Source organism: Delphinus delphis, chromosome 6, assembly GCF_949987515.2.
Source record: "Delphinus delphis chromosome 6, mDelDel1.2, whole genome shotgun sequence".
Taxonomy (NCBI): Eukaryota; Metazoa; Chordata; class Mammalia; order Artiodactyla; family Delphinidae; genus Delphinus; species Delphinus delphis.
The window spans coordinates 31,020,839-31,044,716 of NC_082688.1; the positions used below are offsets into that span (position 1 = coordinate 31,020,839).

Sequence of the window (23,878 nt, forward strand, 5' to 3'; positions counted from 1 at the left end):
TGTTTTATTTTCTCAACTGTGAATTGATACTGTGATATTTGAATGAAATAACACATGCAACTCGGAATAATACTTGGCACATGGTAAACAATATATATGTTTTAGCTAATATTATTAATTTTCTTTTTCCACTTGCAAAAGGATAAAGGATATCACTCCAGGTGAATAAACATAAACACGTATTTTTCAAAATGGCAAAGTGGCATATTCCAATTTATTTAGTGTTCCATAATTTATTCAATGCCCTATTGATAAGTATTCAGATGCGTTTCCATGTTTTAGCTACTAAATGCTGTATTTTTGGATATATATATCCTTAAAAATGCATGCCCTCATTTCCTTAGGATATCTTCTCCAAAGTCAGATTACTGAGTGACAAGGAGTGTGCATTTTCAGTTTTGAGAATATTTACCAATTAAGTCCTAAAACTGTTGTAATCATTCACACAACCATCGGCAGTGTACAAAGTGTTTTCACACATACACACACACACTTGCCACCACTGAATGAAAACAATATTTAAACATTTTACCAGTCTGATGGTTTCAAAATGGTATCTTGGTTTTTACCTGCTTTTCTCCATCTACTAATGAAATTGAACTTCCCTTGATATAGTTATTGGCCATTTGCATTTTACCTTTTATGAGTTTCTTCTTTCACCCTTTGCTCATTTTACTATTGTCTATTTCTTATCATTTTGTAGTGCTCTTTAATAGTATGTCTATTAACCCACTGTATGCCATTTGTGCTCCTAGTATTTTCCTATCCTTCAAGGCTTTATTATCCATGTACTAATGAACAGTGACTCTTTAGACAGTGGCTCTGAATCAAAATCTTTCCTGGCCTCTGAGGATTTGTGGCTATTGATGTATGAGCATTCAGTGCCAATGCATTAGGAGATATGCATGTTTCCTATTATAAAATCAATGCTTCTAAGAATCTCCCTGAAATGAGACAGCACCACATCAATCTTCATTCTTTACCTTAAGAAGAATAAACCTTTTCCTGAAAAGGGATATCTGGTTCACTCACTATCTCATCATGAGTCCCATTTCTCCAGGACAGCCTTGTATCCCAAAGCATTGTGTTCTCTGATACCTTATAGAAATATATTAGACTCAGTAAGAAGTGTGTACCTCAAAGGCTCTAGGATCCCTGTAGTTTTCAATTAGCTCGAGATATGCCAGGTGTATCTTACCTCAAACACTCACTAGATCAAGGACTATGCTATCTCATGTCTATATCTTTTGTCTTTCCAATGAAATGGTAAGCTCAGTTGTCATTTTTCAGTTTGCTTTTCAGGAGCCCCGATGTCTTCCTGGACACAGAACAAGGTTATCTGGCATTTCTCCCTGTGAGTAATGATCTATTTATGGACCTGTTTCTCTGGCACATTTCTCTTGACACAGTTCTCAAGAAACAGAAAAAGAATGAGTGAAACTGGGCCAAACGGCTTCCCGAGCATGGCAAATAAGATGAAGGGGCAGGTGGTTCACTCAGTTAATCAACAAATACTAACTGAGTCTCCTCTATGGAACAGCCTAGGTGCCTACCTACCCAGATGGTACAATTTGAGGAGAATCACAAGAGTCCCCTAAGCTAAAGGACCTCCCTCAACAATAAAGATTCAGTTCCTAAAGATCTCAGTAACATCTTAGTCAAAATCAGTAGTCTCAGAAAAAGAAACACAGAGTAATCAAAAGCAGTGAGAAGAAAAAGAAGTGGCAGGGCTGCTCCAAGGTACGACAACATTCAAGACAAACTCCAGCATAGATGTATTTGGAGACACGCTTAAGAATGTATACATTGGGTTTTGTAGAAGTAACCAGTGTTGGAAGAGCTATGATTCTCTGTTCGTTTTTAACATGTCTGCCTCTGATGGGCAGTGCTGATACTTTGTCCGAGAGTAAGGAAAAGAGAAGGCAACTGACATTTACTGAGAATAAACAATATGCCAGGAGATTTACAGACAGCGCAGATACTTCTTACAATAATCATACGAAGGAGGTGTTATTAGCCCATTTTCAGAGAAGAAGATCGAAGGTGAGAGAGATTAAGTATTTTGCCCATGTCAAAGCTAGTAGAGCAGAACTGAAAATCATCTGCCGGACCCCAGAGCCCATGCTCAGCTTATTATTCTAGACTACGTCTCTGGGGCAGTACCAGGATATCATATTCTTTAAGCATGAAGTGGCATAATCCTTTGGGGCAAGCCTTTTATCTGACCCTGTCTTGCTAAAATATGCTTCTTAAGAGCAATCATTTGGAATCTCTAACCCAGCACATTTTTGGCTCATCCTCTTGCTTCCAATGTCCAACTAGGTTGCTCCATTAGACAACAGCTTCCAGCTCTCAGCTCAGGGTAATCCCATTCACTCATGACTCTTTTGGTTCACTTACTCATTCACTTACTCTTCCATTTATTCACCCCTTCAACAAATATTTCCTGTATACTGAAACATGTCTAATTATTAAAGAAAAGGAATGTGTCTAGTTTCAGCTGTTGCCTAACAGTCATTAAGACCTCAATCAGCCTGTCCAGGTCTTGCCTATTCATCCAGTTGAATTTTCCTGGTGATTTCCATCAAAATGGTTTTGGTTTCTCTAACTGTACAGAGGTATAAAGGGCATGACACCCTTACTTTGTTATTGAATTTGATGATTTCAAACCACACAGCCCTATCTGGCAAAGCTTCTCCTTCTATTTTAGGTTCATGAGAAACAGCCGATTCCTTCTGGATCAGCTCAGACCCCTTATTCAGTTGTCCTCTCCATTTTCCTTTTCTGCAAGCAGCCCCTCCCTCTACCCACCTACTTCTTAAAAATCAAGAATGAGAACCTTCTCAACTCCTCTGGATAATCTCAGACACACTACATATTAAAATGGGAACACAGAAAGCATAAAGCTTAATAGCTTTAGGTAAGCAATTTGGGGCAAACAAGGTAAAGTGATTCCCTGTATGAATGCCAAACGTGGACTCTGTTTACAATAGAACACTTCAGAGTCATCCCAAAGAGAAACACATCTGGGTGAATCACATTGGGTGATTTACATCCTCAGCCAGCACGTGTATTTCCATCTGATTGATACTACATGCTTTGTTCTTCAATTGCCAAATGAATAGTAAAAAATTGAGCCCTGCATCCCTGGAAGAATTACTTCATCTCCCTTCATTTTCTATAAAATGATGGCTGATGGCGCTGAATTAGAAATAATATACTAATAAGACACTTTTGCAGAGTTTTAGAGTTCACCCTCTCACAAATTATCTCAGAACAATTCTTTATGAGTTACCCTTGTCTTCATTTTACAAACAAACAATTAAATCTAGAGAGATTAAGAAAACTCTCAGGTCACACTGTAAGTGATGTAGTCAAGGCTAAAACTCAGACCTTTTGATTGAAATCTCATACTTTCCACTACATTCCACCGTTTCCAAATGATCTTTATGTTCTCTCTCAGGAGCTGGGAGTGGGAATGGGCTGCAAAGTTGTCTGGGGGGAGGGGGTGGAGTTGGGTAGTAAAGACCGCAGCAAGAACTGTCTAAAATGGGAAAGATGGCAGACAAAGACAACTGCAATGGAAAGGTAGGTCTGGAGAAAAGGGGTTGAAGCCTGGGAAGCTGTCAGAGGAGAAACTCCAAGCTGAAGTTCACATGGAATAACTGTTAAGGGGAAGTTTATGTTTCATCTCCTATAATAATGGAACAATTATTCTTTTTAACCCATGTTTTAACAATATTTAAATCACCTTGATTTATAAAATATTACCCAAGGAACTGTAATTTGATAAAACTTCTTTTTGGTCAAAAGTATAATCACTGAAGTTACAGCCATTTCCTAAACACAAATTGAGAAATAATTCTCGATTTGAAGAAAAAGAAAAGTTCTCATTTCTTCCTTCTGGATGTTCAGGAGCAAGTTTACTTGAAAGCTGAATCTACCTTAAAGGTAACATCATTATTTTTAGGATGGAGGTGGAGTGGATCTAACACCAGGGAGAGAAAAATGAGGAAAACTTGGTGGGTAGATATTTTCTTTGCTATTGAAGGATGTGACAGTGCAGAAAAATTCCTTGACAGAAAGTTTCCCTGGGGTGGCCCTACATGCTTTCTGCGAGAACAAGAGGAAAAATAAGCCCTAGTCTCATGAATCTTCCCCTTGGATCCAGTAAAAAAAGAGAATCTTGAATTCAAGGAAAAGGTAGAGGAACAAAGATTTATAGCAAAAGTGAGATCTGAGAGGAAGAGAGGGGAAAGATCCCCTCTTGGTGAAAGACTACGGGGAATTTTCTCTGCCAGATGCCCTGTTAGAAAAGGTACTAGTGATACGATAAATTCCGATTTATTCTCTAGCGACTTTACCCTTCTTGTAACACCAGACAATCAGTTCACTCAGTTCTGAATGTTTAGATTTCTCTTCTTTCAGTTCTTTTCCTATAAATTCTATTTTCTCCATGTATAAAGGTATAGAGTTTAGGTTGTTATCACTTGCCTCAAGGCTGGCTTGTCCTGAAGACTCACAGAATGACATCCTTTAACTGGCAGACTCTCTTTTACCTAGTTAAACTTTCCAAGAATTTTACATTTCCTTTCAATTAGTTTTGGTAAGTTTCTTCTACATAGTTGATATTTACATAAGTGAAATTACCTGAGTGAAATTACTTGAGTGAAAACTTCTGCTCAAAGCAAAAGAACTATAAAAAATCCAATAATTGTTCTCCAAGGAAATCCACAGAGATCAAGACCTGGCCTTGGGTGTTCAGGCAATACCGCCACACCTTTTACAGCTTCTCCAGGAGAAACTCCGGGACAACTTCAGGGCAATCCTGTCCTCCACAGAGCTGCCTCTGGCTGCTGTGCCCCAGATCACACAAATGCAACAAACCACACAGAACACTTGTCAGCATTGTACTCAGAACCGAACCTAGTCATCAGAAGTAACTTCACATTTAAAGATCCCAAGATAACAAGATTTCCTATACAAATGTACATTGCTTCAATAGTGGGTCACATATAGAGGTAAGAAGGTGCATATGCTAAATACTTTTAGTTTTCCAATCTTATTTTCCTTATAAGTACACAGTCTGCGTCCAATTTGCTCATTTTGTTGTAGCGCTATACAAATGAGTCTCTATATAAAATGAAGCTAGATTTCTTGGGCATCACTTAATTTCGTCTTCTTCCACATGAGCTGTACCCCTTAGCCTGGCCAACTGGCCCCACATAGCTAAAGAGAGGCAGAATTTAACTCAATCTGTTTAATGTTTCAAGTTTTCTGCAATGAAATGATCTCTTTCCTGCAGAAGTATGCTCAATGGCATGTGCCCCGCCCACCAGAGCCCCCTGTGTCTGAGAGCCAGTGGTTGCAACTGAGACACCTCTGCCTCGTTCAGAGCAATCTTCTTCGACCACACCCTACCTTGGGCCTCGTTTCCCAGCATACATTCCCAGATCTGCCCAGCTCTGGGTCTCTGGAACTATCTCACATTTTTAGATGTTTTCTCACTCTCCTGTCTTTTGGACTTGATTTGGACTTGATTTCTACTGGTTTCTTAGATCTACCCTCAAGGTGCTAATTATTCTTTACATTTTAATTCATTTATTCAGTAAATTTGAATTAACTTTATAGAGTGTGACAGGCACTCTTCTAAGTCTTGGGGATATAAAAATGGACAAAACATGCAGAATCCCTCATCTTGTGATGCTTCCATTCTAGTAGGAGACAGACTACAAACAGATAAACGAGTAAACATATACTAAAAAGCAAGGTGGTTAAAACCCAGCATGGTGGTAATCAATACTAATGAAGAAATTTAAAGCAGAATAAAGAGTTAAAGATGAATGGGCTGGGTATTTTAGACAAAGCGACCAGGGAAGGCTTATGTGATGACATGTGAGCAGGTGTATGAAGTGGAGAGAAAGAGAGATATGTAGATTTTTGCAAAGCAGGCATTCCAGACTGAGCTAACAGCTGGTGCAAAGGTCCTGAGATGAATGTACATCTGAGTGCTTGATATGCACCAAGGTTACCTTCTCTGCCTCAGCTCTCATGATCCTGGCCAACCACAGCTCAGATCCAATCAGCTTCTATCTTGGGTACATCTATCATGGTCACCAACAAGAGGAAGGAATGGGGCCCTGGTGCTGAAAAGGAGAGGCTGGACAGCTTCTTGTTATATGGTGTGAAAGGGGAGACTCCAGCACTGAGTGAGTGACTGGATTCTTGCCATCCACACTTCAGGTTCTATGAGTCTATGCAAGCATACATGTATGTCTACATCTAGATAATCTACAAGTACTGCTGAGGAAAGTGAGACTTAAAGCATGTATTTAACTAGGAGTGATTAATAATGCTGTCTTCATGTTTCAAAAAGGCACACATTTTCATCAATTCCCAAGCATTTCCATGAAAGTAGAATAATGCAAAGAAAGAGGGCTAACACTTATTATTTAAAGCAGGGCTTCAATGTATTGACCAAACCCCTCCATTTTCCCACCTCTTGCTATTCTCCAGAATTCCATGGTTCACCTCTGAAGGTGATATTATGACAAAGACTTGACAAAGTTTGGGAGTTACCGGCATAATGAGTCATATTTTCAGATGTTTGGTTTAAGTCTTATTGTTTAAAAAGAAGGTTTAGAGTGTTATGAAAGAAAATGTGACAACCCAGTAAAGCTTGACATCTAAGTGGTTCTGAAGGCTATATCTGTTATACATCTTGTGTATCATAAATAATGAATAATAGTAGCTACAATTTCCTTAGTCCTTATTATGTCCTAAACTCGATGTTAAAGGAAGTAATTCATATATTCCTTACAAAATCTCTTTCGGGGCCGGAGCACTTTTACTATCTCCATTTCACAGATGAGAGATCTGAGACTTAAGAGAGACCAAGGGATTGGCCTGACATCACAATTTAAGTGAACGGCAGAGCTGGAATTAGAACCCAGGTCCATCTGACCCCATAGTCCAAGCTGTTAACCCACCACGTGACCCTGCCACCATAGCAGTGAAGGATAATTAGAGTATTCATGCCCCCATCATGGAGAAAAATCATGTTAATATAAGGAAGAGTTCATGCCTTGATTAAACTTGGAAGGTAAAATGCACTTGTTTTGGAACTCATTCCTTAAAGTTCAAGATGGCAAGAAGCAAAACTGAAAATTAAATCTCTGCTAATATGTCTATAGAAGAACACTCTCTTTAGGTAATGTGGCCACCATCCCATCTCAACATGGTCAGATTGTTGCCTAACTTCAAAGTGTTACTGAAATGGGAGATTATCAGGCCATGCAGGAGGCAAAGATGGAGCTCGGGCAGGGGTTAGACAGGCAGGGAGGATGAGGGTGGGGAGGCAGTACCCGCAGCAGCTTGAGGGTGACCATATTTACATAAAGCATGAGTTTCAATTTGCTAGAGAGTCACTGGTCAAGCTAGTGTGTGTGAAGTGAGTTCCCTTGTTCCCTCTTCTGGATGTGAGGGCTGTTTTGTAGTCAGGTGTAATGGAATCAGCACTGGCTTAATAGGTTGGAAACCAGCCTGTCCTCCCAGCCTCTCCAATCACCAGCTATGGGACCTTGGACAAGTCACTTAACCTCGATGGACCTCAATTTTCTCATCTAGAAAAATAAAAACAATTGAAATAGACTAGCCCTTCCAGCAATTCCGTGAATCAAGGAGAATTTACAGCTGTTGCTGTTTATTAAGTTCAAATTAAGTCCCCTCATTATTTTATCTCTTGCTAGATAGACGGTGAGCTCCAGAAAAGCACATGGTATAGTTGGTGGCTCCTAGAAAGAGCTCAGAAAATTCCTCATTGACTGTATCTACAAAATATATATGAGGACAGATGGCCAAAGGACCCTAGGATATGTCAGCTGAGCTCTATTTTAGGATGGAAAGCAGCATTCATCCTATTCATACAACAGTAATATTTACCAAATGCTTATTAATCTAAAGAAATTGTTTTCATTTGAAATTGTAACTAAAAGTAAATGATAAAATAATATGTAAAGTATAACCCCACCTTTAAAGAAAAAAGAATAGCATATGTAAATGTTAATGGACCAAGAATGGAGGAATATACATTAAACAACTGACAGTGGTTTTCTGGGGAAGAGGCTGGGGCAGAAATATGACTGATTTTTACTTTCTACACCATGCACTTCATTATATCTGCATTTTGTATAACACTGCAGTACAATTATAATTGGTTTGGTTCTTTGATTCCTAAAATACTCTAATTGCTCCAAACTAGCCCAGCTAGGAATTGTGTCACATGTTACAAGTCAGCCCATGTAAAACACTAAACCCAAAAGATTTTCTCAAACCTAGAGATATTGCCTTACATTTACAATGAGGGGAAAAAAAGACAGATAATGTTTTTTTCCAGTTAATACAAGTGTGAATGAAAAGATCTTACATTTTTTTTCAGTTCCTGTGACCCCCAGGAGAGAAGGCTGTGGGCTGATTATTAGGGCATTTGAGTGTGTGGGTTTGCCTGGAAGCGACCGCTAGCAAAGACTGGGAGATGGGAATAATGATAAAGCATGCTCAGCTTATAGAGCTCTGAGCTGAACAGCATTACTCTCAACCAGATTTTATTTCTTGTTAATTATATCTGATTCCACTTGACTGCTGATTTCATTGAATTTAACATGTTCGGCGTGGGGGTCAGGGCTCCATGCTACTCATCAGAAACGTCAATAAAAAAAGCACCCCAGGGCTTCCCTGGTGGCGCAGTGGTTGAGAGTCCGCCTGCCAATGCAGGGGACGCGGGTTCGTGCCCCGGTCCGGGAGGATCCCATATGCCGTGGAGCGGCTGGGCCCGTGAGCCATGGCCGCTGAGCCTGCGCGTCCGGAGCCTGTGCTCCGCAACGGGAGAGGCCACAACAGTGAGAGGCTGCGTACCGCAAGAAAAAAAAAAAAAAAAAAAAAAAAGGCACCCCAGGGCTTCCCTGGTGGCGCAGTGGTTAAGAATCCGCCTGCCAACACAGGGAACATGGGTTCGAGCCCGGGTCCGGGAAGATCCCACACGCGGCGGAGCAACTATGCCCCTGCGCCACAACTATTGAGCCTGCACTCTACAGCCCACGAGCCAGGACTACTGGGCCTGCAAGCCACAACTACTGAAGGGAAGCACCGCAATGAGAAGCCCACGCACCGCAACAAAGAGTAGCCCCACTCGCTGCAACTAGAGAAAGCCCACGCGCAGCAACGAAGACCCAATGCAGCCAAAAATAATAAATAAATAAAATAAATAAATTTATTAAAAAAAGAAAAACCCCGAAACCCTGTCAGTTGTGCAAATACACTACCCCTCATCATGACAGATTTGCTCCAGCAATTATGATCACCTTTTCATCAGTCTGTGTCTGTGAGCATTTCTGGAGCACCTGATGCCATAATACCCAAAGAAAACGCCTTCTCTAACATAATGAAGGTGATATAAAATACGTGCTTTCATGTCATGTAAACATTTATGATATTCACACAAAGAGGGGTATTTATTTCCTATGCGTATACACCTCTGCTTTCTGTTGTTATTGATGAATAGGAAAAGATAAATGTACCATACAAGGAGGAAATAATAGCAGGAATGGGAGCTAACTGCTGATTTTCCATTCAGCAAACCCAGACAAGCCGCTGAAGCCCTGCACCTAAGGCTTCAGTGATGGCAGGAGGTGACAAGGTGATCTGTCATCCCAAGCCTTGGAGAAGCAGAAGATGAAGTGGGATGAGCATAGTCTTTGAACTCAGACCTGGGTTTGAATCCAGCTCCAGCTGTGAGAGCTTGGGTAAACTAACTCACCTTTCTGAGACTTGCTTTGCTCAGCTGTCAAATGGAAAGATGAACACCTATTCTAGCATGCTGTAGAAATTAATGAAATAATGTATGTAAAGCCCATTCTAGACTTGAGAGCAGTGCCTTGGATGGTACTTAGTAGATATTCCCTCAAAATGTCCTCTCTTTATCTCTTTTTCTCCTTTCCATTAATGTTTCTTTTCCTTCCTTTCTTAGTTTTGGGGCAGAAATGGCCAATTTTTTTTACCGTCTGACTTCAAATCTTCAAAATAGGACAGCAGTGCCACAAGCCAAGACCCACCAAGTTGATGAGTAGAATAATTTTCTCCTTTTTCCATTTTGTGTCTTCAAAAAAATCAAAAATATAGACATATATAAACAACCATATACATAAACTTATAAATGAAGACAATCTCTACATTGTCCCTTGGTCCTGAGGTAGATAGATAGATAGATAGATAGATAGATAGATAGATAGATAGATGATAAAGCTTCTTTCAAGAGCTTCTTTCAACTTTTATTTTCTCCTTTTGGTCTTGCTTTTATGTTGTGAATGTAACATTTACTAATTAGCAGATCAGCCAGGTCATGAAACGTTTCTTAACAGCTCATACCACCATGTTAAATGTTGTTTCCTTTGATATTTTCAGTTAGGGCCCTTGCCTTCCACAGTGTAACTGCATTCTTACACCAATGATGAAGGCTAGGAAGTGGAAATAACGGAGCCAGGACTAAGGTGAGGCCAGAAAGGTACTTACATTGGGCACAAAATTTAAAGGGGTGACCAAAAACTCAGTAATCAAGATAAACAATATTTTAATGCAATATTTTAAAAAATTAAATTAATGCAAAAAATCCATGATGAATAAAACCTCAAAATTTTAAATAAAGACGGAAACCAACCCTGCAATTACATGACTCTGCCTCCCTCAGCTCACCCTGATCTAGGCCCTGGGTAGACGCTGCATCTGAAATCTGGGGTTCTGGTCTTGGTTCTCACACTACTTAGCTCAGGCGAGTCACTGAACCTCTCTGGTTCTCAGTCTCCTCATCTTGTTTCACTTAAAAGTCTGATTAAAAAATTTCCAGTGAACTTCTGAATGAAAATTCTATGATTTTCTATAACGTGAAGCTGCATGACTGGGGCATCAGCAATGACTCGAGAGGACAAGATTCATTCACTGTCAGTCATTCAATCCAAAAATGAATTACAATCAATCCAATCAATTGCTATGTGACAAGCACTATGAAAGGTGCTGAAAATACAAAGTTGAGGACAATAGAAATACATAGAAAGGGAAGCCAACCCTACTTACTGCCCAAAGGTCAGGACTACGTTCCCTAGGAAGTGACTTTGACCTAAAGGACCAAAGGAGTTAGGCAGGGGAAGGCAAGGAGGAAATTCCAGAAAGAGAGAATAGCATGGCCAAAGACCAAAAGGTGAGAAAGAAAAATCTCAGTTGGGGAAATGTAATAAATTTAATCTGGCTGAAACATAAATAGGATGGATGAAACAAGCACACAAAAATCAGTCTTTGATTACAGAGCAATAATAAAAGTATTTGGCAGAGTGTAATGCAAAAAGCACTGGGTTATGTTCAAACCTAAGCTCTCATCACTGACCTGTTGCCAACTAGCTAGATGATGGGGCTTCCATATCCACTGGGGATTCTATTTTAGAACACAGTACAAACTTTTCTAAGAAGGAGAAAGGCTTTTAACTCCCAAAGAATGATGCAAACCTCACATTTGAGATATTTAGAGTTTACATCCCCCAGTACCAAAGCAGTGCTGTAATTAATACATGTAGTCACTTCCCTGAAAACAACTTGCTAAACAGCTAAGCACCTGTTGTGTGATGAACTGAGGCTGAAGAATGAGAGGACCAGCCTAAGGCAAGCAAACTTTCATCTTCCCAGACAGGCACAAGGAGGAGGCAACTAGGCAAATGTTATAGGCAGACACACCTAGGCTTATGACGGTGGAGTTGGTCTGCCCCTGCCATGTTTGTGTCGGTTGATTTAATTCCTGCACTTAGGAAAACAGGATTAGAGCCAGCTATTTATTAACCAACCAAAATAATTTTTTAAACAAACACTGAGGCACACAATCTCTAGAGTCCTGAAAATAAAGTCAAAATTTTATTTTTAACCTGACTGTTGTCACACATAATACCTACCATTTATTGAGCACTTACTCTGTGCCAAGATTTACAAATGTTAACTCATATAATCCCCACAATTCTATGTGATGTGTTAAGATGGTTATCTCCGTCTTAAGAGCAAGAGTAATTTGAGGCACAGAGAAGTAAACTGTGTGCCCAAAGTTGCATAGTTGATAAGCAGCAGAGCCAAAATTCAAATAGAACCTATCTAGCCCCAGAGTCTGCACCCTTGGCCACTGTGCTACATAAACAAGGTTCATCATCTACACGTCCCAGTGACACCTTAGCGCGCGGCACTCAGAGGCTCCTTATGTTTCCAGGACTCTCAAAGATCTGAACTCTCTGTGCTTTGGTAAGCACCTCCGTCATTTAGTTCTGGGGGAGAAGAGCATGAATCCATCTTTCCATGCTCTTGGAGAGAGGCATCCTTTCTCCTCCATCTCTTCTCTCCTGCTCTCATTTCCCACACGTTTTCTCCTCAGACACCAGCTCTACCCATCTGCTCCCCACTGATAAAAACTGCATTTGAGGCTCGCTGTTCCTTCCCCCTATGGTATCCTAACTCCTTCTCCCACCCGACTTCATAAATGACTGACAGGTACGTCTTGCCTGGATCTTCGTACCTCCCGTTCCCCACTGAATTCCCTGAGATACAGCTTCTGAGCATGTGCTGTACTAAAACTGCTTTCTCGATGGTCACCAGGAAACTCCATTTCATTGCCTTTTTTTTTTTCCAGTTCCCTACTTTCAATCTTTTCAACCTCTCTGCACTTAAAATCATCCTGGTAATTTATACCTTGGATGCGGAGAAGGAGTTGGTAGGATTATTAAAATGGGCTTGGTGACCTGGTTCTGCCACTTCCCGGTCTGGTAATTTTGGACAAGCTATTGGAATCTCTCTGTCTGGGCTGCCTTGGCTGTCAAATGGAGAAGAGAACTGCAGGTGGTGTGGGGATTAAATGAGATTCCACATGTAGGCACTCACACAAGGCCTGGCACATAGGTAGGATTGCTTCTGTGAAGTCTGACCACTCCTTCTCATGATTCTCTGAGGCCTTTACTTTCACTCCAGTTCCTTCCCATATTGCCTGAGTATTCTACGGTACCTGTTTCTCTCCTTAACCCCTATATTTTGCTAAATGCTGAGACTTAGTCTTTGGCTCTATGGTCCCCTGCTCCCCATCCTCTCCCTTAATCAAAACAGTAGTTGGTATTTACTGTGAAATCAGTACATGCTGGAATCTGTACTATGTGCTTTCCAGGATGTTCCAGTGTTACCCCAAAATCAGTTCCCCACAAAACAGCATTGAGCCTTTCACTTTTCTGAGCTAACCTCTCTCCTCATTCCTCTGCCACCCTTCATCCAGCTACCAAAGTTCAAACCCAAAGTGCTATCTTTGGTACCCCTCTTTCACCCCTGGAGTCAACCTGAAACAAATTCTCATGTTTTATCCATTCTGAAATCTCTTATTGGGATTTTAAGATGGCAACTCAACAAGCTGAAGCTGTACATTTAAGATTTTCCACTTCCAAAAAAATTAAGAAACAACAAAAAATTTATTTTTTGCACTGACAAAAAAAAAAAAAAAAAGATTGGAACTCAATACACTCAGGTTTGGCTCAGTAAGGGACCCAGTTCCTAGGGCTGCGTGTTTGAAGATGGGAACACGGGTGGTCTGGCCCTTATCCCAGGATGCCAAGATGCTACGAGCTCTTTAAATGAGACACTGTGGCTTCCAAACTCCCGGGTCCCAGATTATCTTAAAAGTTTGAGCAAAGCACATAAAATCAGGACATTCTGACAAGTAAAGGGGGAGAAAAAGAGAATTCACATTTACTTCCAGCTTACTATGAATCAGGAACTGTGCTAAATGCTGTTGCTACCAAGATGAGCCAATAATATAATGTTTAGATATAAAAAATGTGATGTCACAAGGTTGCTTTCTTATCGGCACTTCACAGGACAGTTTTTCATAAAGGCAGTTTTCCTGGGTCATTTTGTCACTGATCTCCCAAATGCTGATCACCTTGGAGAAATGGAAGCCATGATTTAGCGTCTACTCTTCTAATGCAGGAATCATTGCTTCATGACTGGGTTTCCTCGTTCATTAATTTAATCATTCATTCCACAAATATTTATTGAGTCCCTATTCTGTACCAAGACTGTAATGAATGCTGGAGATGCAGCTGTGAATGTCTTTCCTTCCAGACACAGGAAAGAGACCTACGCAAGTGAATTCTAGAAAAGCAGAGGGTAGTATGGGAACACACAGAGGAGGCCTCTTAGATTAGCAAGGTTGACTTTCTCACTTGTTTCCCGGACATATCTTCTCCTCTCCACCCCCACTGCCACCATCCTCATCATTTCACGCCTGTATTTCCACAATAAGCTCCTTGCCTCCAGTCTCACCACCTCCAATCCATCCTCCACACTGTGGTCACAGCTATCTTTCTCTGATGCAAATCTGATTATGTCTCAAACTCTCCCAACCTGCAAACTCTTTCCCAGCCTTTCAGATAAAACTGAAGCTCCTTTGCTTGGGATATTTCCATTCACAGTTGATCTCTGCTTATTTCTCTGGCCTGATGGTTTGCTACTCCACAGAGCTAAGAACTCACATCTCTCACTTCAGCCACACAGAACAACTTCCAGTTCTCAGATAGCTTTTTTTCTGCCTGGAAAGCCCTTCTCTTCTTGTCTTTCAAGACTTAGGTCACCTCAACCACCCTAAGAAACCTTCTTGATCTTCTTAATCTCCTTTAGGTGGATGCCCTCCCTTTGTGCTTCCATAGCATCTTGGGCATATCCCTATCCAAACACTCCACAGCATTAGTTGTTAATTAGTGTCACCTAGCTGCTGTTCATTTCTGTATCCACACTCTAGTACCCTGTGCTCTAGCCACATGGGACGGCTCATAGTTACCCTAACTCATTAGGCACACTCACGTTTCCTCTGTTAGAATGTCCTTTCTATCCTTCCCTACCTGGTAAAAACTATTCATTTTTCAAAAATATCTCAAAGACCGTCTGGTCAAATCCCATAGGGGAAGAAAAAAAATCACTTGCATGTCTACTATTTGCACTTGATTTACCCTACAACAATAACAGTTAATCAGATTGCATCATAGTTAGCTAAATACCTGTTTCCTCATCCTTGAAAGCTCGGACTATTTTTTACTTCCCCGTGTTTTTCTTTCTCCAGACTCCAGCACATAGTAAGTGCTGATGTGTGTTTTCTGAATGTTGAGAAAAGGCCAGGAGGGAGAATGGAGTATATGCCATGCATGTTAAGAGCTCACAGGACAGTACAAACCTATCTTACTCTCTAGTTATTTCATATGTGTTAATTCTGTATTGACATCTAGATTATAAACACTTTAGGGGCCAGAACGATGTTATACATTATTAGATGAACTTCAATGCTAAATATGGGATAGGTGGTCAATAAAAACTTGAAAATAGACTCTGAATATAATCAAAATGAATTGAACTTGCAGATGTAGGAAGAGGAAATACATCATAAAGAAAGAAAATAGAGCTCTAGTAAAAACCAAAAAAAAAAGAAATCTTAATCTTTTCTTGCCAAGATTTGCATTGAAAATGATGTGAATATTCACCATGCAATAAAAAGGGACATATGCTGACAATTATATTTAAACCCCCACTAGGCCAATTTCAACTTGAAAATATTTCTGGAAAGGTCTTTACTTCACCAGTTGTTTGAAAAAAGAAAAAAAAAGTCAGATTTCCATCTTACTGAATGCTTTTTAAAATTTATAAAAGTGAAGCTGTTTTAATAATATGCAACCCTTTCCAATTCCGCTCTTTTTTTTTTTTCTTTTCTCAATAACTTCTTCACCTTTGGCAATGTTGACTTACAAGTCAAGGTCTCTCTCATAACTGAACTTTCTTAATTAACCTCATGTATATCATGCTTTCTCCCACTTAAAAGAAGTTACAAAATGTTTAAAATTAAAAAAGGTCCCCAGAGCAGCAGTGAGATGGACTCTGCAAGTCATCTTAAAGTGAAGAGAATACTCTCTGGCAACCCATAGTCACAAGTACTGGATCTGAGCTTCTAGTGTTTCCTTCTGTCAGCATCAACTTGGCTTCCAGGCTCTCCACACACACGTCTCTTACAAATTCAAGCCTCCTAAGGTACAGAACCCACCCACCCCCCAAATATACCTGTCTGCCTACCCCACCTTCCAGGTGTGAATAAAACGCCAAAACAGAATTGAACATGGTATTTCCTAGACTTACAGAACTAATTTGCTCAAGGTTAGCTCAGGAATAGTCAAGCCTTCTATTCTCCAAATGTGACGTTCCAGAAATCTCCAAATTAGAGTCCCACCCGATGAATAAAAGCCACCAAACACAGGAGAAGTAAGAGAAGGGGTAGAGGAATTCAGTGAAGGTTGCAAGGGTACCTTGCTTCCCGCTCGACCTCTTCTCGCCTCAATTGGCCTCTAGTGGCTCCTCTCCTAAACAGCCATCATCTGGCCCTCTTCCAATCCCCTTTGTCCCAGTCCTGGACTCCTCACACACTGACCAGGCTCTGCTGTTTCAAAGGACCATTAGATTTGAGGCGATTCCCAGGTGCCAGCAGGCGCTCCGCACTCTGAGACCCCACCCCAATGCAACTGGCATTTTAGGGAATCCTTTTCTCGGGACCTCTTCCCTGGGACCGAAGAGAGATTCAGAACGGTGCCTGTCCACCAGCTAGATACCATGCTGCAGAGAATCTCTCCCACGAAAGAGGTTAAAAGGGAATACGGTATCCCCACAAAGAAAAATAACCCAGAATCCTCCACATATTCCACATGTTTGTGTCATAAAACCCCGGGGCAAAAATAAAGCCCCAGCCACGCCACAGCAGCCCAGCCCAGCTCCCAAGGCTGCCACCTAGGTGTGCGTGAAGACAGCACCTTCCCGAGGGAGGAGAGAACCCGGCGCCCAGCGTTTCCAGAAGGTGATTATGGCAAAGCCTTTTAGTAACTCATCACTCATCCCCGCACTGGCCCGAGCCTCCCCCCGGCTCCCGTGGCACTGGTGCTGAATGAGAAAGCCAGAGGCTGCCCCTCCAATTCTCCAGGCGACACCCGCCCCCCCCGCAAACTACGAGGCGCCTAGGCTGCGGGGTGGGGGAGGAGGAAAGGATGACAGGTGCCCACGCCTGAGGGAAAATCAAAGGCCACGCTTACAGCCAGGGCTGAGAAATCCCTACCCCCGCCCGGGAGGGAGGACTTGGCCCCAGCCACCTGCAGGGCGCCCCCGCCCGCACGCCGGCTCCCGGCGCAGCCTGTAACGCAGCCAGGAGAGTGGAACGGGACGGAGGGAGCTTCCACGCCCCCTTTGTCTCCACGTTTCCCAAATGACAGGGGAGGAAAGTTTACGAGCAGGGAGGGTGTAGCTTTCCGCTGGGTCAACCTGACACTTCGCAGGAGACGACCCTTACTGGGATCGCCCTCTTCCCCTGCACCGCCCCTGCGCCGCCTTCATCTGCACCTTAATGCCCGCAAGCTGGGTTTGAGCCACCTGCGCCGCAGCTCCCAGCGGGGAACCTGACTCGGCCGCCCCGGCGTCCCGGAGCTGCCCGCGGTTGCGGGCGCCCCACTCACCTCTCTCGGCGGACCCTCCTCCCGTGCGCCCTACTGGGCCGTCCGGCTCCCGGCAGCGAGGTGCATTCAAGCAGCGGTCGGAGACCCGCTCCCCGGGCTCTGCTGCATTCCGCCTGCGTGGGAGATCCAACCGGCGAGCGCGCGGCGCGGGCGTGTACGCGTGTGTTTGTGCGAGTGTGTGTGTGTGTGTGTGTGTGTGTGTGAGAGAGAGAGTGTGTGTGTGTGCGCGCGCGCGTGGGGCGGGGAGCGCGGGATCACGGATCCCCCTCAGCGCCCATCCCGCTCTCTGCCTCCTCCTCCGCCTCCTCCTTGAGCTGCAGCTAGCACAGGGTCCAGGTTTCAGGATCTCCTGTTTGTTTAATGAAAGGAAGGAGCAAAAGGCTAGCGGGCGAGGGGGGCGGAGGGGGGCGCGAGAGAGGAGGTGGAGGGCGCCGGGCTGCGCATGCTCAGAGGGGGACCCTGAGCGCTCACTCCCGAGCGCAGGCAGAGTGAGGAGAGCTTCGGTTGGAGGCGAGCTAGGCTCTGCCCCCCGGAGCCGCAGGGGGCTCGGCGGGGTTCCCGGAAGGCAGCTGGGAAACCCAACCGCAAAGGTGCGCCCTGCGTGGGGACTCCCTGGCGCCCGCGGTTTCAGCTCCGAGCCCTCGCAACGCCTGGCTCTCCTTCTCCGTGAATTTTTAGCGCTTGGCCGGGGCTCCCGTGGACCGCTGTGTGGCCTCTGCGCTGCGGGGCACCCAGGTGCGTGTCCCTAGTAGTCCAGGAGGAACCACAGGCAGCAGGTCGAATCTGAACTAAAACCAGTTTCCTGATCCGCGCTTCTTTTTTCCCTCTCCCAACTTCCACTCTGTGAAGAGCAGAAAGAGGCGACTGTCTCCTCGGGTCCCAAAACAGGTTTGCTGGGGCGAGGGGAGGGGCCCACGAAACCCTCTTCCAAGAACAAAGCGGAAGTGGAAGGAAGGTGAGTCTTGGAGGGCTCCAGACTCAGTCTCCTTTGGTGACAGGGTTAGATGGAAGAGACATTTGCTCTAGTCAAGAAGGCCAAAAGAACAATAGAGCCATTGTCCCCCTTGCCTCGAATGCCGAAGCGCCAAAGCAATCGTTCGCAAGTGGGGATTCTGGCTACTTGGTAAAGTGGAAGAACTGTCAACGCGAAGAAAGTCCAGTAAGAGAACCTGAGCCCGCTGTGGCGATGGCGCAGTAACCTGAGGCCAGGGGAGATGCTGCCTGAGAGGCTTTGCTGGGTGAGAGGCTTTGCGAGTGAAGTGGAAACTCTGTTTGGTGAGATTGTTCTATGAGCAAAAAACAAGCCAGTGGTTAGGACACATTCAAGAGCTTCCGTTTTCAACCTCCTCCGTGTTTGACCACCCTGTATCCCCCCCCCCACCCCATTTTCTCTCCTACAGAAGAAAAGCCATCCCAAGCAGGGAACTCCCTGTAAAGATATTATTACCTCCTGTTTGTTCAGTTTTGGTCTCTCCAGAAAAGGACTACCTTTTGGTCACCCCAGCATTGGTGGGATAAAAGACAGCCTACTCTGTGCAAATTTTTCCAAGCTTTCATTAAAGTTCACCTCTGAGCATTTCCACTATGTACTGCAGACGAGCAGATGCCTTACTGCTGAACTCTGACTCCTATCCCATTCATCTCCCCAATAATAATGCCAAGTGACACTAGAACAGCAGGACAATTAGATAAAACCCTAGAGCACACCCAGAGGAGAGAAAACAGTGTGTCTAAATACCACCAACAAAAGCAAAGTTTAGTAGAAAAGACATAGAAAAAGGAAGGAAAATAAGGATGAGAAAGGGGAAGGTTTAAAAAGTGCAAGTGCCCTGAGTGTTAGTGGTTGGTTCCTTCTCTCCACAGCTCCTTGAAGGGAGTAGAATTGCAGCATCTCTTTGCTTGAAGAACAGTGAGTCTGAGTGTCTACGAGGCAGGGGAGATCAGGTTCTTCTGCAAAACAGCAGAGTCCCTAGAGTGAAGCCCTCACAGTTCTTGGGGCTCCTACTTCCATGCCTGTTTTTATCTCAGGCCTTCCCTTGGGCACCAAGCTTCTTGGAAGGCATCCAAGACAGATCTGCTTGTTACCACTTTCCCTTCAGAACAGTGAATAGCATTCACTGGAATTTCAGGGTGTTGGTGTAGGCAGGGCCTTGAGGCAGAAAGCCATTCTCCCTGCCCTGGCATTGTGTAAGCCCGAGATGAGCGAGGGCTCTGAATCCAAGAAGTGGTGGACCTGGAACAGAGAGGTGGGGTGGGGGTGAGTGCAGGTCTCAACTCTGTGGCTCTGTCAATAAGACAGTACTGAGGCTCTTCCTCCAACAACGGTAACTGTCCAGGGCTACCTGGCCAAGAAGCACTCTCTCCTCTGTCTGAGCCCGGCCTTGGGTAAGGAGGAAAGGCACGCCACTCCCCTCGATGCCCAGGGACACTATCATCACCAACAAGGTCAAGGAGACTTTATAAATTTGGAATTGCAAATTAGGTGGAATCCCTTTATGGTGCCGCTATAAGAGGGTGAACTGCACTTCAGGAAGCGATTTTTACTGCTTGTGGAGAGTGGGGGAAGCACCGGGGACACTAAATAAGATGATGTACATAAAACACTTATCACAGTGCCTATTGCATAGCAACTCTCTGTAACTTTTATTAATTTGGTTGTTAACATTTTCATTATTACGATCTTTTCCCCTTTTTCCTAAGCTTAAACAAATAAAACAGATGAAACCCAGATGCCTTCCAATTTTCCTTGTGGCTTCCTCCATGGCCCCTCACATATCACCCTGCTCACTGATGTATTCAAATCCATGAAATGAAAAGCATGCTATAAAGCTGTGTGGCAGTGTGAATGGTGAATAACCCCAACTTTCACCCTCCACACTCAGGACCAGAGGCAAGTGGGAGACGGCAAGTGTTTGCAGTAACACACGCCCCCCCAGCACTTTTTGCCACTCACACCTCACAGGGATTAAGGACCCCTCCTGCCTGGCACTCAGCATCTCTTGCTATAAAGCCCCAGGGACATTGGCTCACCAGGCTGTGTGTTTTCACTTTTTTTTTTTTTTTTTTTTGCTTTCCTTCTAATTTTAGCCATCTAATGTGTTACTCCTCCTAGGTAATAGAATGCCCGGAGCCAGTTAATATGCACACATCTGCAGATGGTTTTGTTTTGTTTTTAAATTTTATTTATTTATTTTTGGCTGCATTGGGTCTTCGTTGATGCGTGTGGGCTTTCTCTAGTTGTGGTGAGTGGGGGCTACTCTTCGTTGCGGTGCGCGGGCTTCTCACTGTGGTGGCTTCTCTTGTTGCAGAGCATGGGATCTAGGCATGCAGGCTTCAATAGTTGTGGCACATGGGCTCAGTAGTTGTGGCTCAGATGGTTTTGAAAGAAATTAATGGTAAGAATATCAAAGGCTGCAGGTATTTTCAATGCTCCTTAAGTTCAGATTTCAGACTTAGCATTCATCCCCCTACCTAGTGGACAATTCCTAAACTTTGCACCTCTCTCTACCAACAAACAAACACGTCTAATGGCCTCACCTCCTATATCAGCAAAATAACCTAGTATTGTGGCCTGGCTATGTATGAAATTTTTTAGAGAGCTAGCTATTAAATTTTTAAGAGAACTAGCTGTTCAGAATATAGTATCAATACAAAAAATTCAAAATTAATAAAACCCAGTAATAGATATAATGTTTGAACCTAAAACTCTCCCAAACTATGAATGCTATAGTGATATCTCAGTTCTTAGAACATCATATGAAAGTAATTCCATTAGGGTAGGTATTGCTGAAATAATATAATAACTCTATGGCGATGCAGTATGTGCATAAGTTGTGCTCTGAATATTGTCTCATAATTACAAGACACAGTGTTTGAATTGCATTCTAACTATAATTTTGGTCATTTTCAAATACCACCCTGAGACAAACAGATTTATAATTTTTCTTCTTGTAAAAATTCCATATATGGTTCACTAAAAATGTTAAGCCACAACTGTAAGGGCTAAACTAGTGATTATTATAAGAATCAAAATGTGTCCAGGAATATCAAAAACTGTCATAAAACTATCCCCATAACCCTTTCCAAGTACTCTTATTGTCATTCTTAACACATCAAGTCCTTTTTTATGTCTGACTTGCCACCACCTAGGTTGGTTTGAGCCATTCAAGGGCAGGGGTTTACTCTTTTTTATGCCCCTGATGCCTCAAGAAAGGAAGCAAGTGGTATACCTTCAGTAAATGTTTAAGGAGTGAATGAATAAATACACAGCCCAAAATAAATTTCTGTGCCTAAAATGTTGACTTTGCAAAAAGACTTCCAAGTTCTGTGACACTTGGTACTCTTCATAGATGATGAAGTCAAAAGACACAGTTTTTTAAGGTTTTGTGTATGTGATTATCTAAAACTGGAAGTTGGATGAGAAAGGCAAAACAGCTTTCTGGAGATAGTTTTTATCCCCTTGGAAACATATACATCAAGCCCATCCTAGTTTTTCTGGTTCAGAAAGAGAATGCATTTTGGCTCAAAGTGCATTATTATTCAAAGGATAGCTTCGTTCTGGCCAACTTAATCCAGTCAGAATAATGTTCTAATTTATTTAACTTTCGCCCTAAGTAGGATGAAATAGTTGAGGCAATAGTGCTTAGAACTCTTTCTCTTCAAAAGAAATCATTCAAAATGTGAAAAGGACCACCCCCAGGATCTCACCCTCAGCACTCCTGTCATTATTGTCTTGAGTGAACGGAACCAATAAGAAGTTGGTTCTGTTTTCACAGATGGGAATCTAGGGACAGGGAGTGGCTGGGGAGGGGGGAGACTAAATTGGAAAAGGTCTCAGCTCTGCTCACAACTCCCTGAGCCAGGTGTAGAAGAATGGGGGCACCAGGTGATTGGTATCAGAGTGATCCTTTCTCTTGTATTCATGAACCCAGTAAGAGTTTCTTGAGAATGTGCTCAGGGAGAGAGAAAGATCCCAAGACATAAGCCGCAGTCCCTTACAACCCTGCCTCAGAAGCAACACACCATCACTTCTGCCGCATTCTATCCGTCACACAGACTAGTCCTGCTACTCTCCTCAGATTATCTTTATTTGAGGGTGCCCTATGTTTCTCGCTGGGACCCTGACTGATACAGATTTCAAGAACTTCCTTTCTTATTTATGGACTCATCTCACCCACATTGAACCTAATGCTTGTTACTACTTCATCAGCTCTGATTTCTGGATTCCCCTATATACCATGATTTGTCTTCTGAGTTACTACCTCATATGGCTCAGCCCCCAGGATCTATGTACCTTTGTTGCCGGAAATTCTACCTAGTTCTCCATGTCCTCACAGGTGGGACTCAGGTACTTATCACTGATCCCCCTACTCTCTGGTTCTACCCCTGGTGCCATCCTTGTTATCTCCCCCACATCAGAAGTTGTTAGAATCATGACTCTACCTCCCTTGTACTTCACATATTGTAGACATTCCACTGTTGGCAGTTCCTGTCTGCTGACCCTGGCCCAATCCAGGAGAGGTGAGTCTGCCAGAGTCCATCAGTTTCTCTTCTTCAGTCTGTCCTAAGCTGCCAACATGGAATCCTTTGCTCTCAATAATATTAGCGTCTTCATTTTTCTCATCTTTAAAATGACAGGTCTGAATAAATTACTCAGTCATCACTTATTCATAGTCTAGTTCAGGGGCCAACAAACTTATTCTGTAAAGAACCAGATAGTATATATTTTAGGCTTTGCAGACCATATCTCTGTCGCCACTACTCAACTCTGCAGCCATAGACAGTGTTGAGAATGAGAATGGCTGCATTCCAATTTTTTTCTTTTTTCTACAAAACAGGTGGTGTGCTGATTTGGCCCACAATCTATAGTTTGCCAACCTTGAGGCTAATTCTTCATTTTCTGCCCTTCACAAGCAATGTGTTGGGTAGAAGGAACCTGAAGAATCCTACTTTCTGTTCTGCCGGTAGGAAAATAATAAAAGCCATGAAATTGGTGCAGGAAACCTTAGTCTGCTGGCAATTTAGGGGCTCCTTGTCAGTGTGGCTTTTACGCTATCTTAAGAATACACTAGAAAATTATTTTTTTCCTTTTCTGTAAAGCAGTTGGCTATGTTTTCCACATGGAACAGTGGCAGCAACAGCAACTACTATTTTTAGCCTAAAACTGACTCGTGCAGCCCTAGAAACTTAATGAGAGGAATATTTTAAAGAAAAATGGGGAAAAAAATAATAGTGTGAGCACAATATTCCTGCCTGTGAAAATAGGGCAGGTAAATATATTCTAA

At 42.9% G+C, this 23,878-nt stretch overlaps 1 protein-coding gene across 1 annotated transcript in view; it reads right to left on the reverse strand.

The window, feature by feature from the left end:
* PLPPR1 (phospholipid phosphatase related 1) overlaps positions 1-17,698 on the reverse strand; it is a 272,467-nt gene extending 254,769 nt beyond the window's left edge. Inside the window, exon 1 of the mRNA XM_060014422.1 lies at positions 17,595-17,698. The gene's annotated coding sequence lies outside the window, so the exon portion shown is untranslated. The remainder of the gene's footprint in view (positions 1-17,594) is intronic.
* Between the last annotated feature and the right edge of the window lie 6,180 nt (positions 17,699-23,878).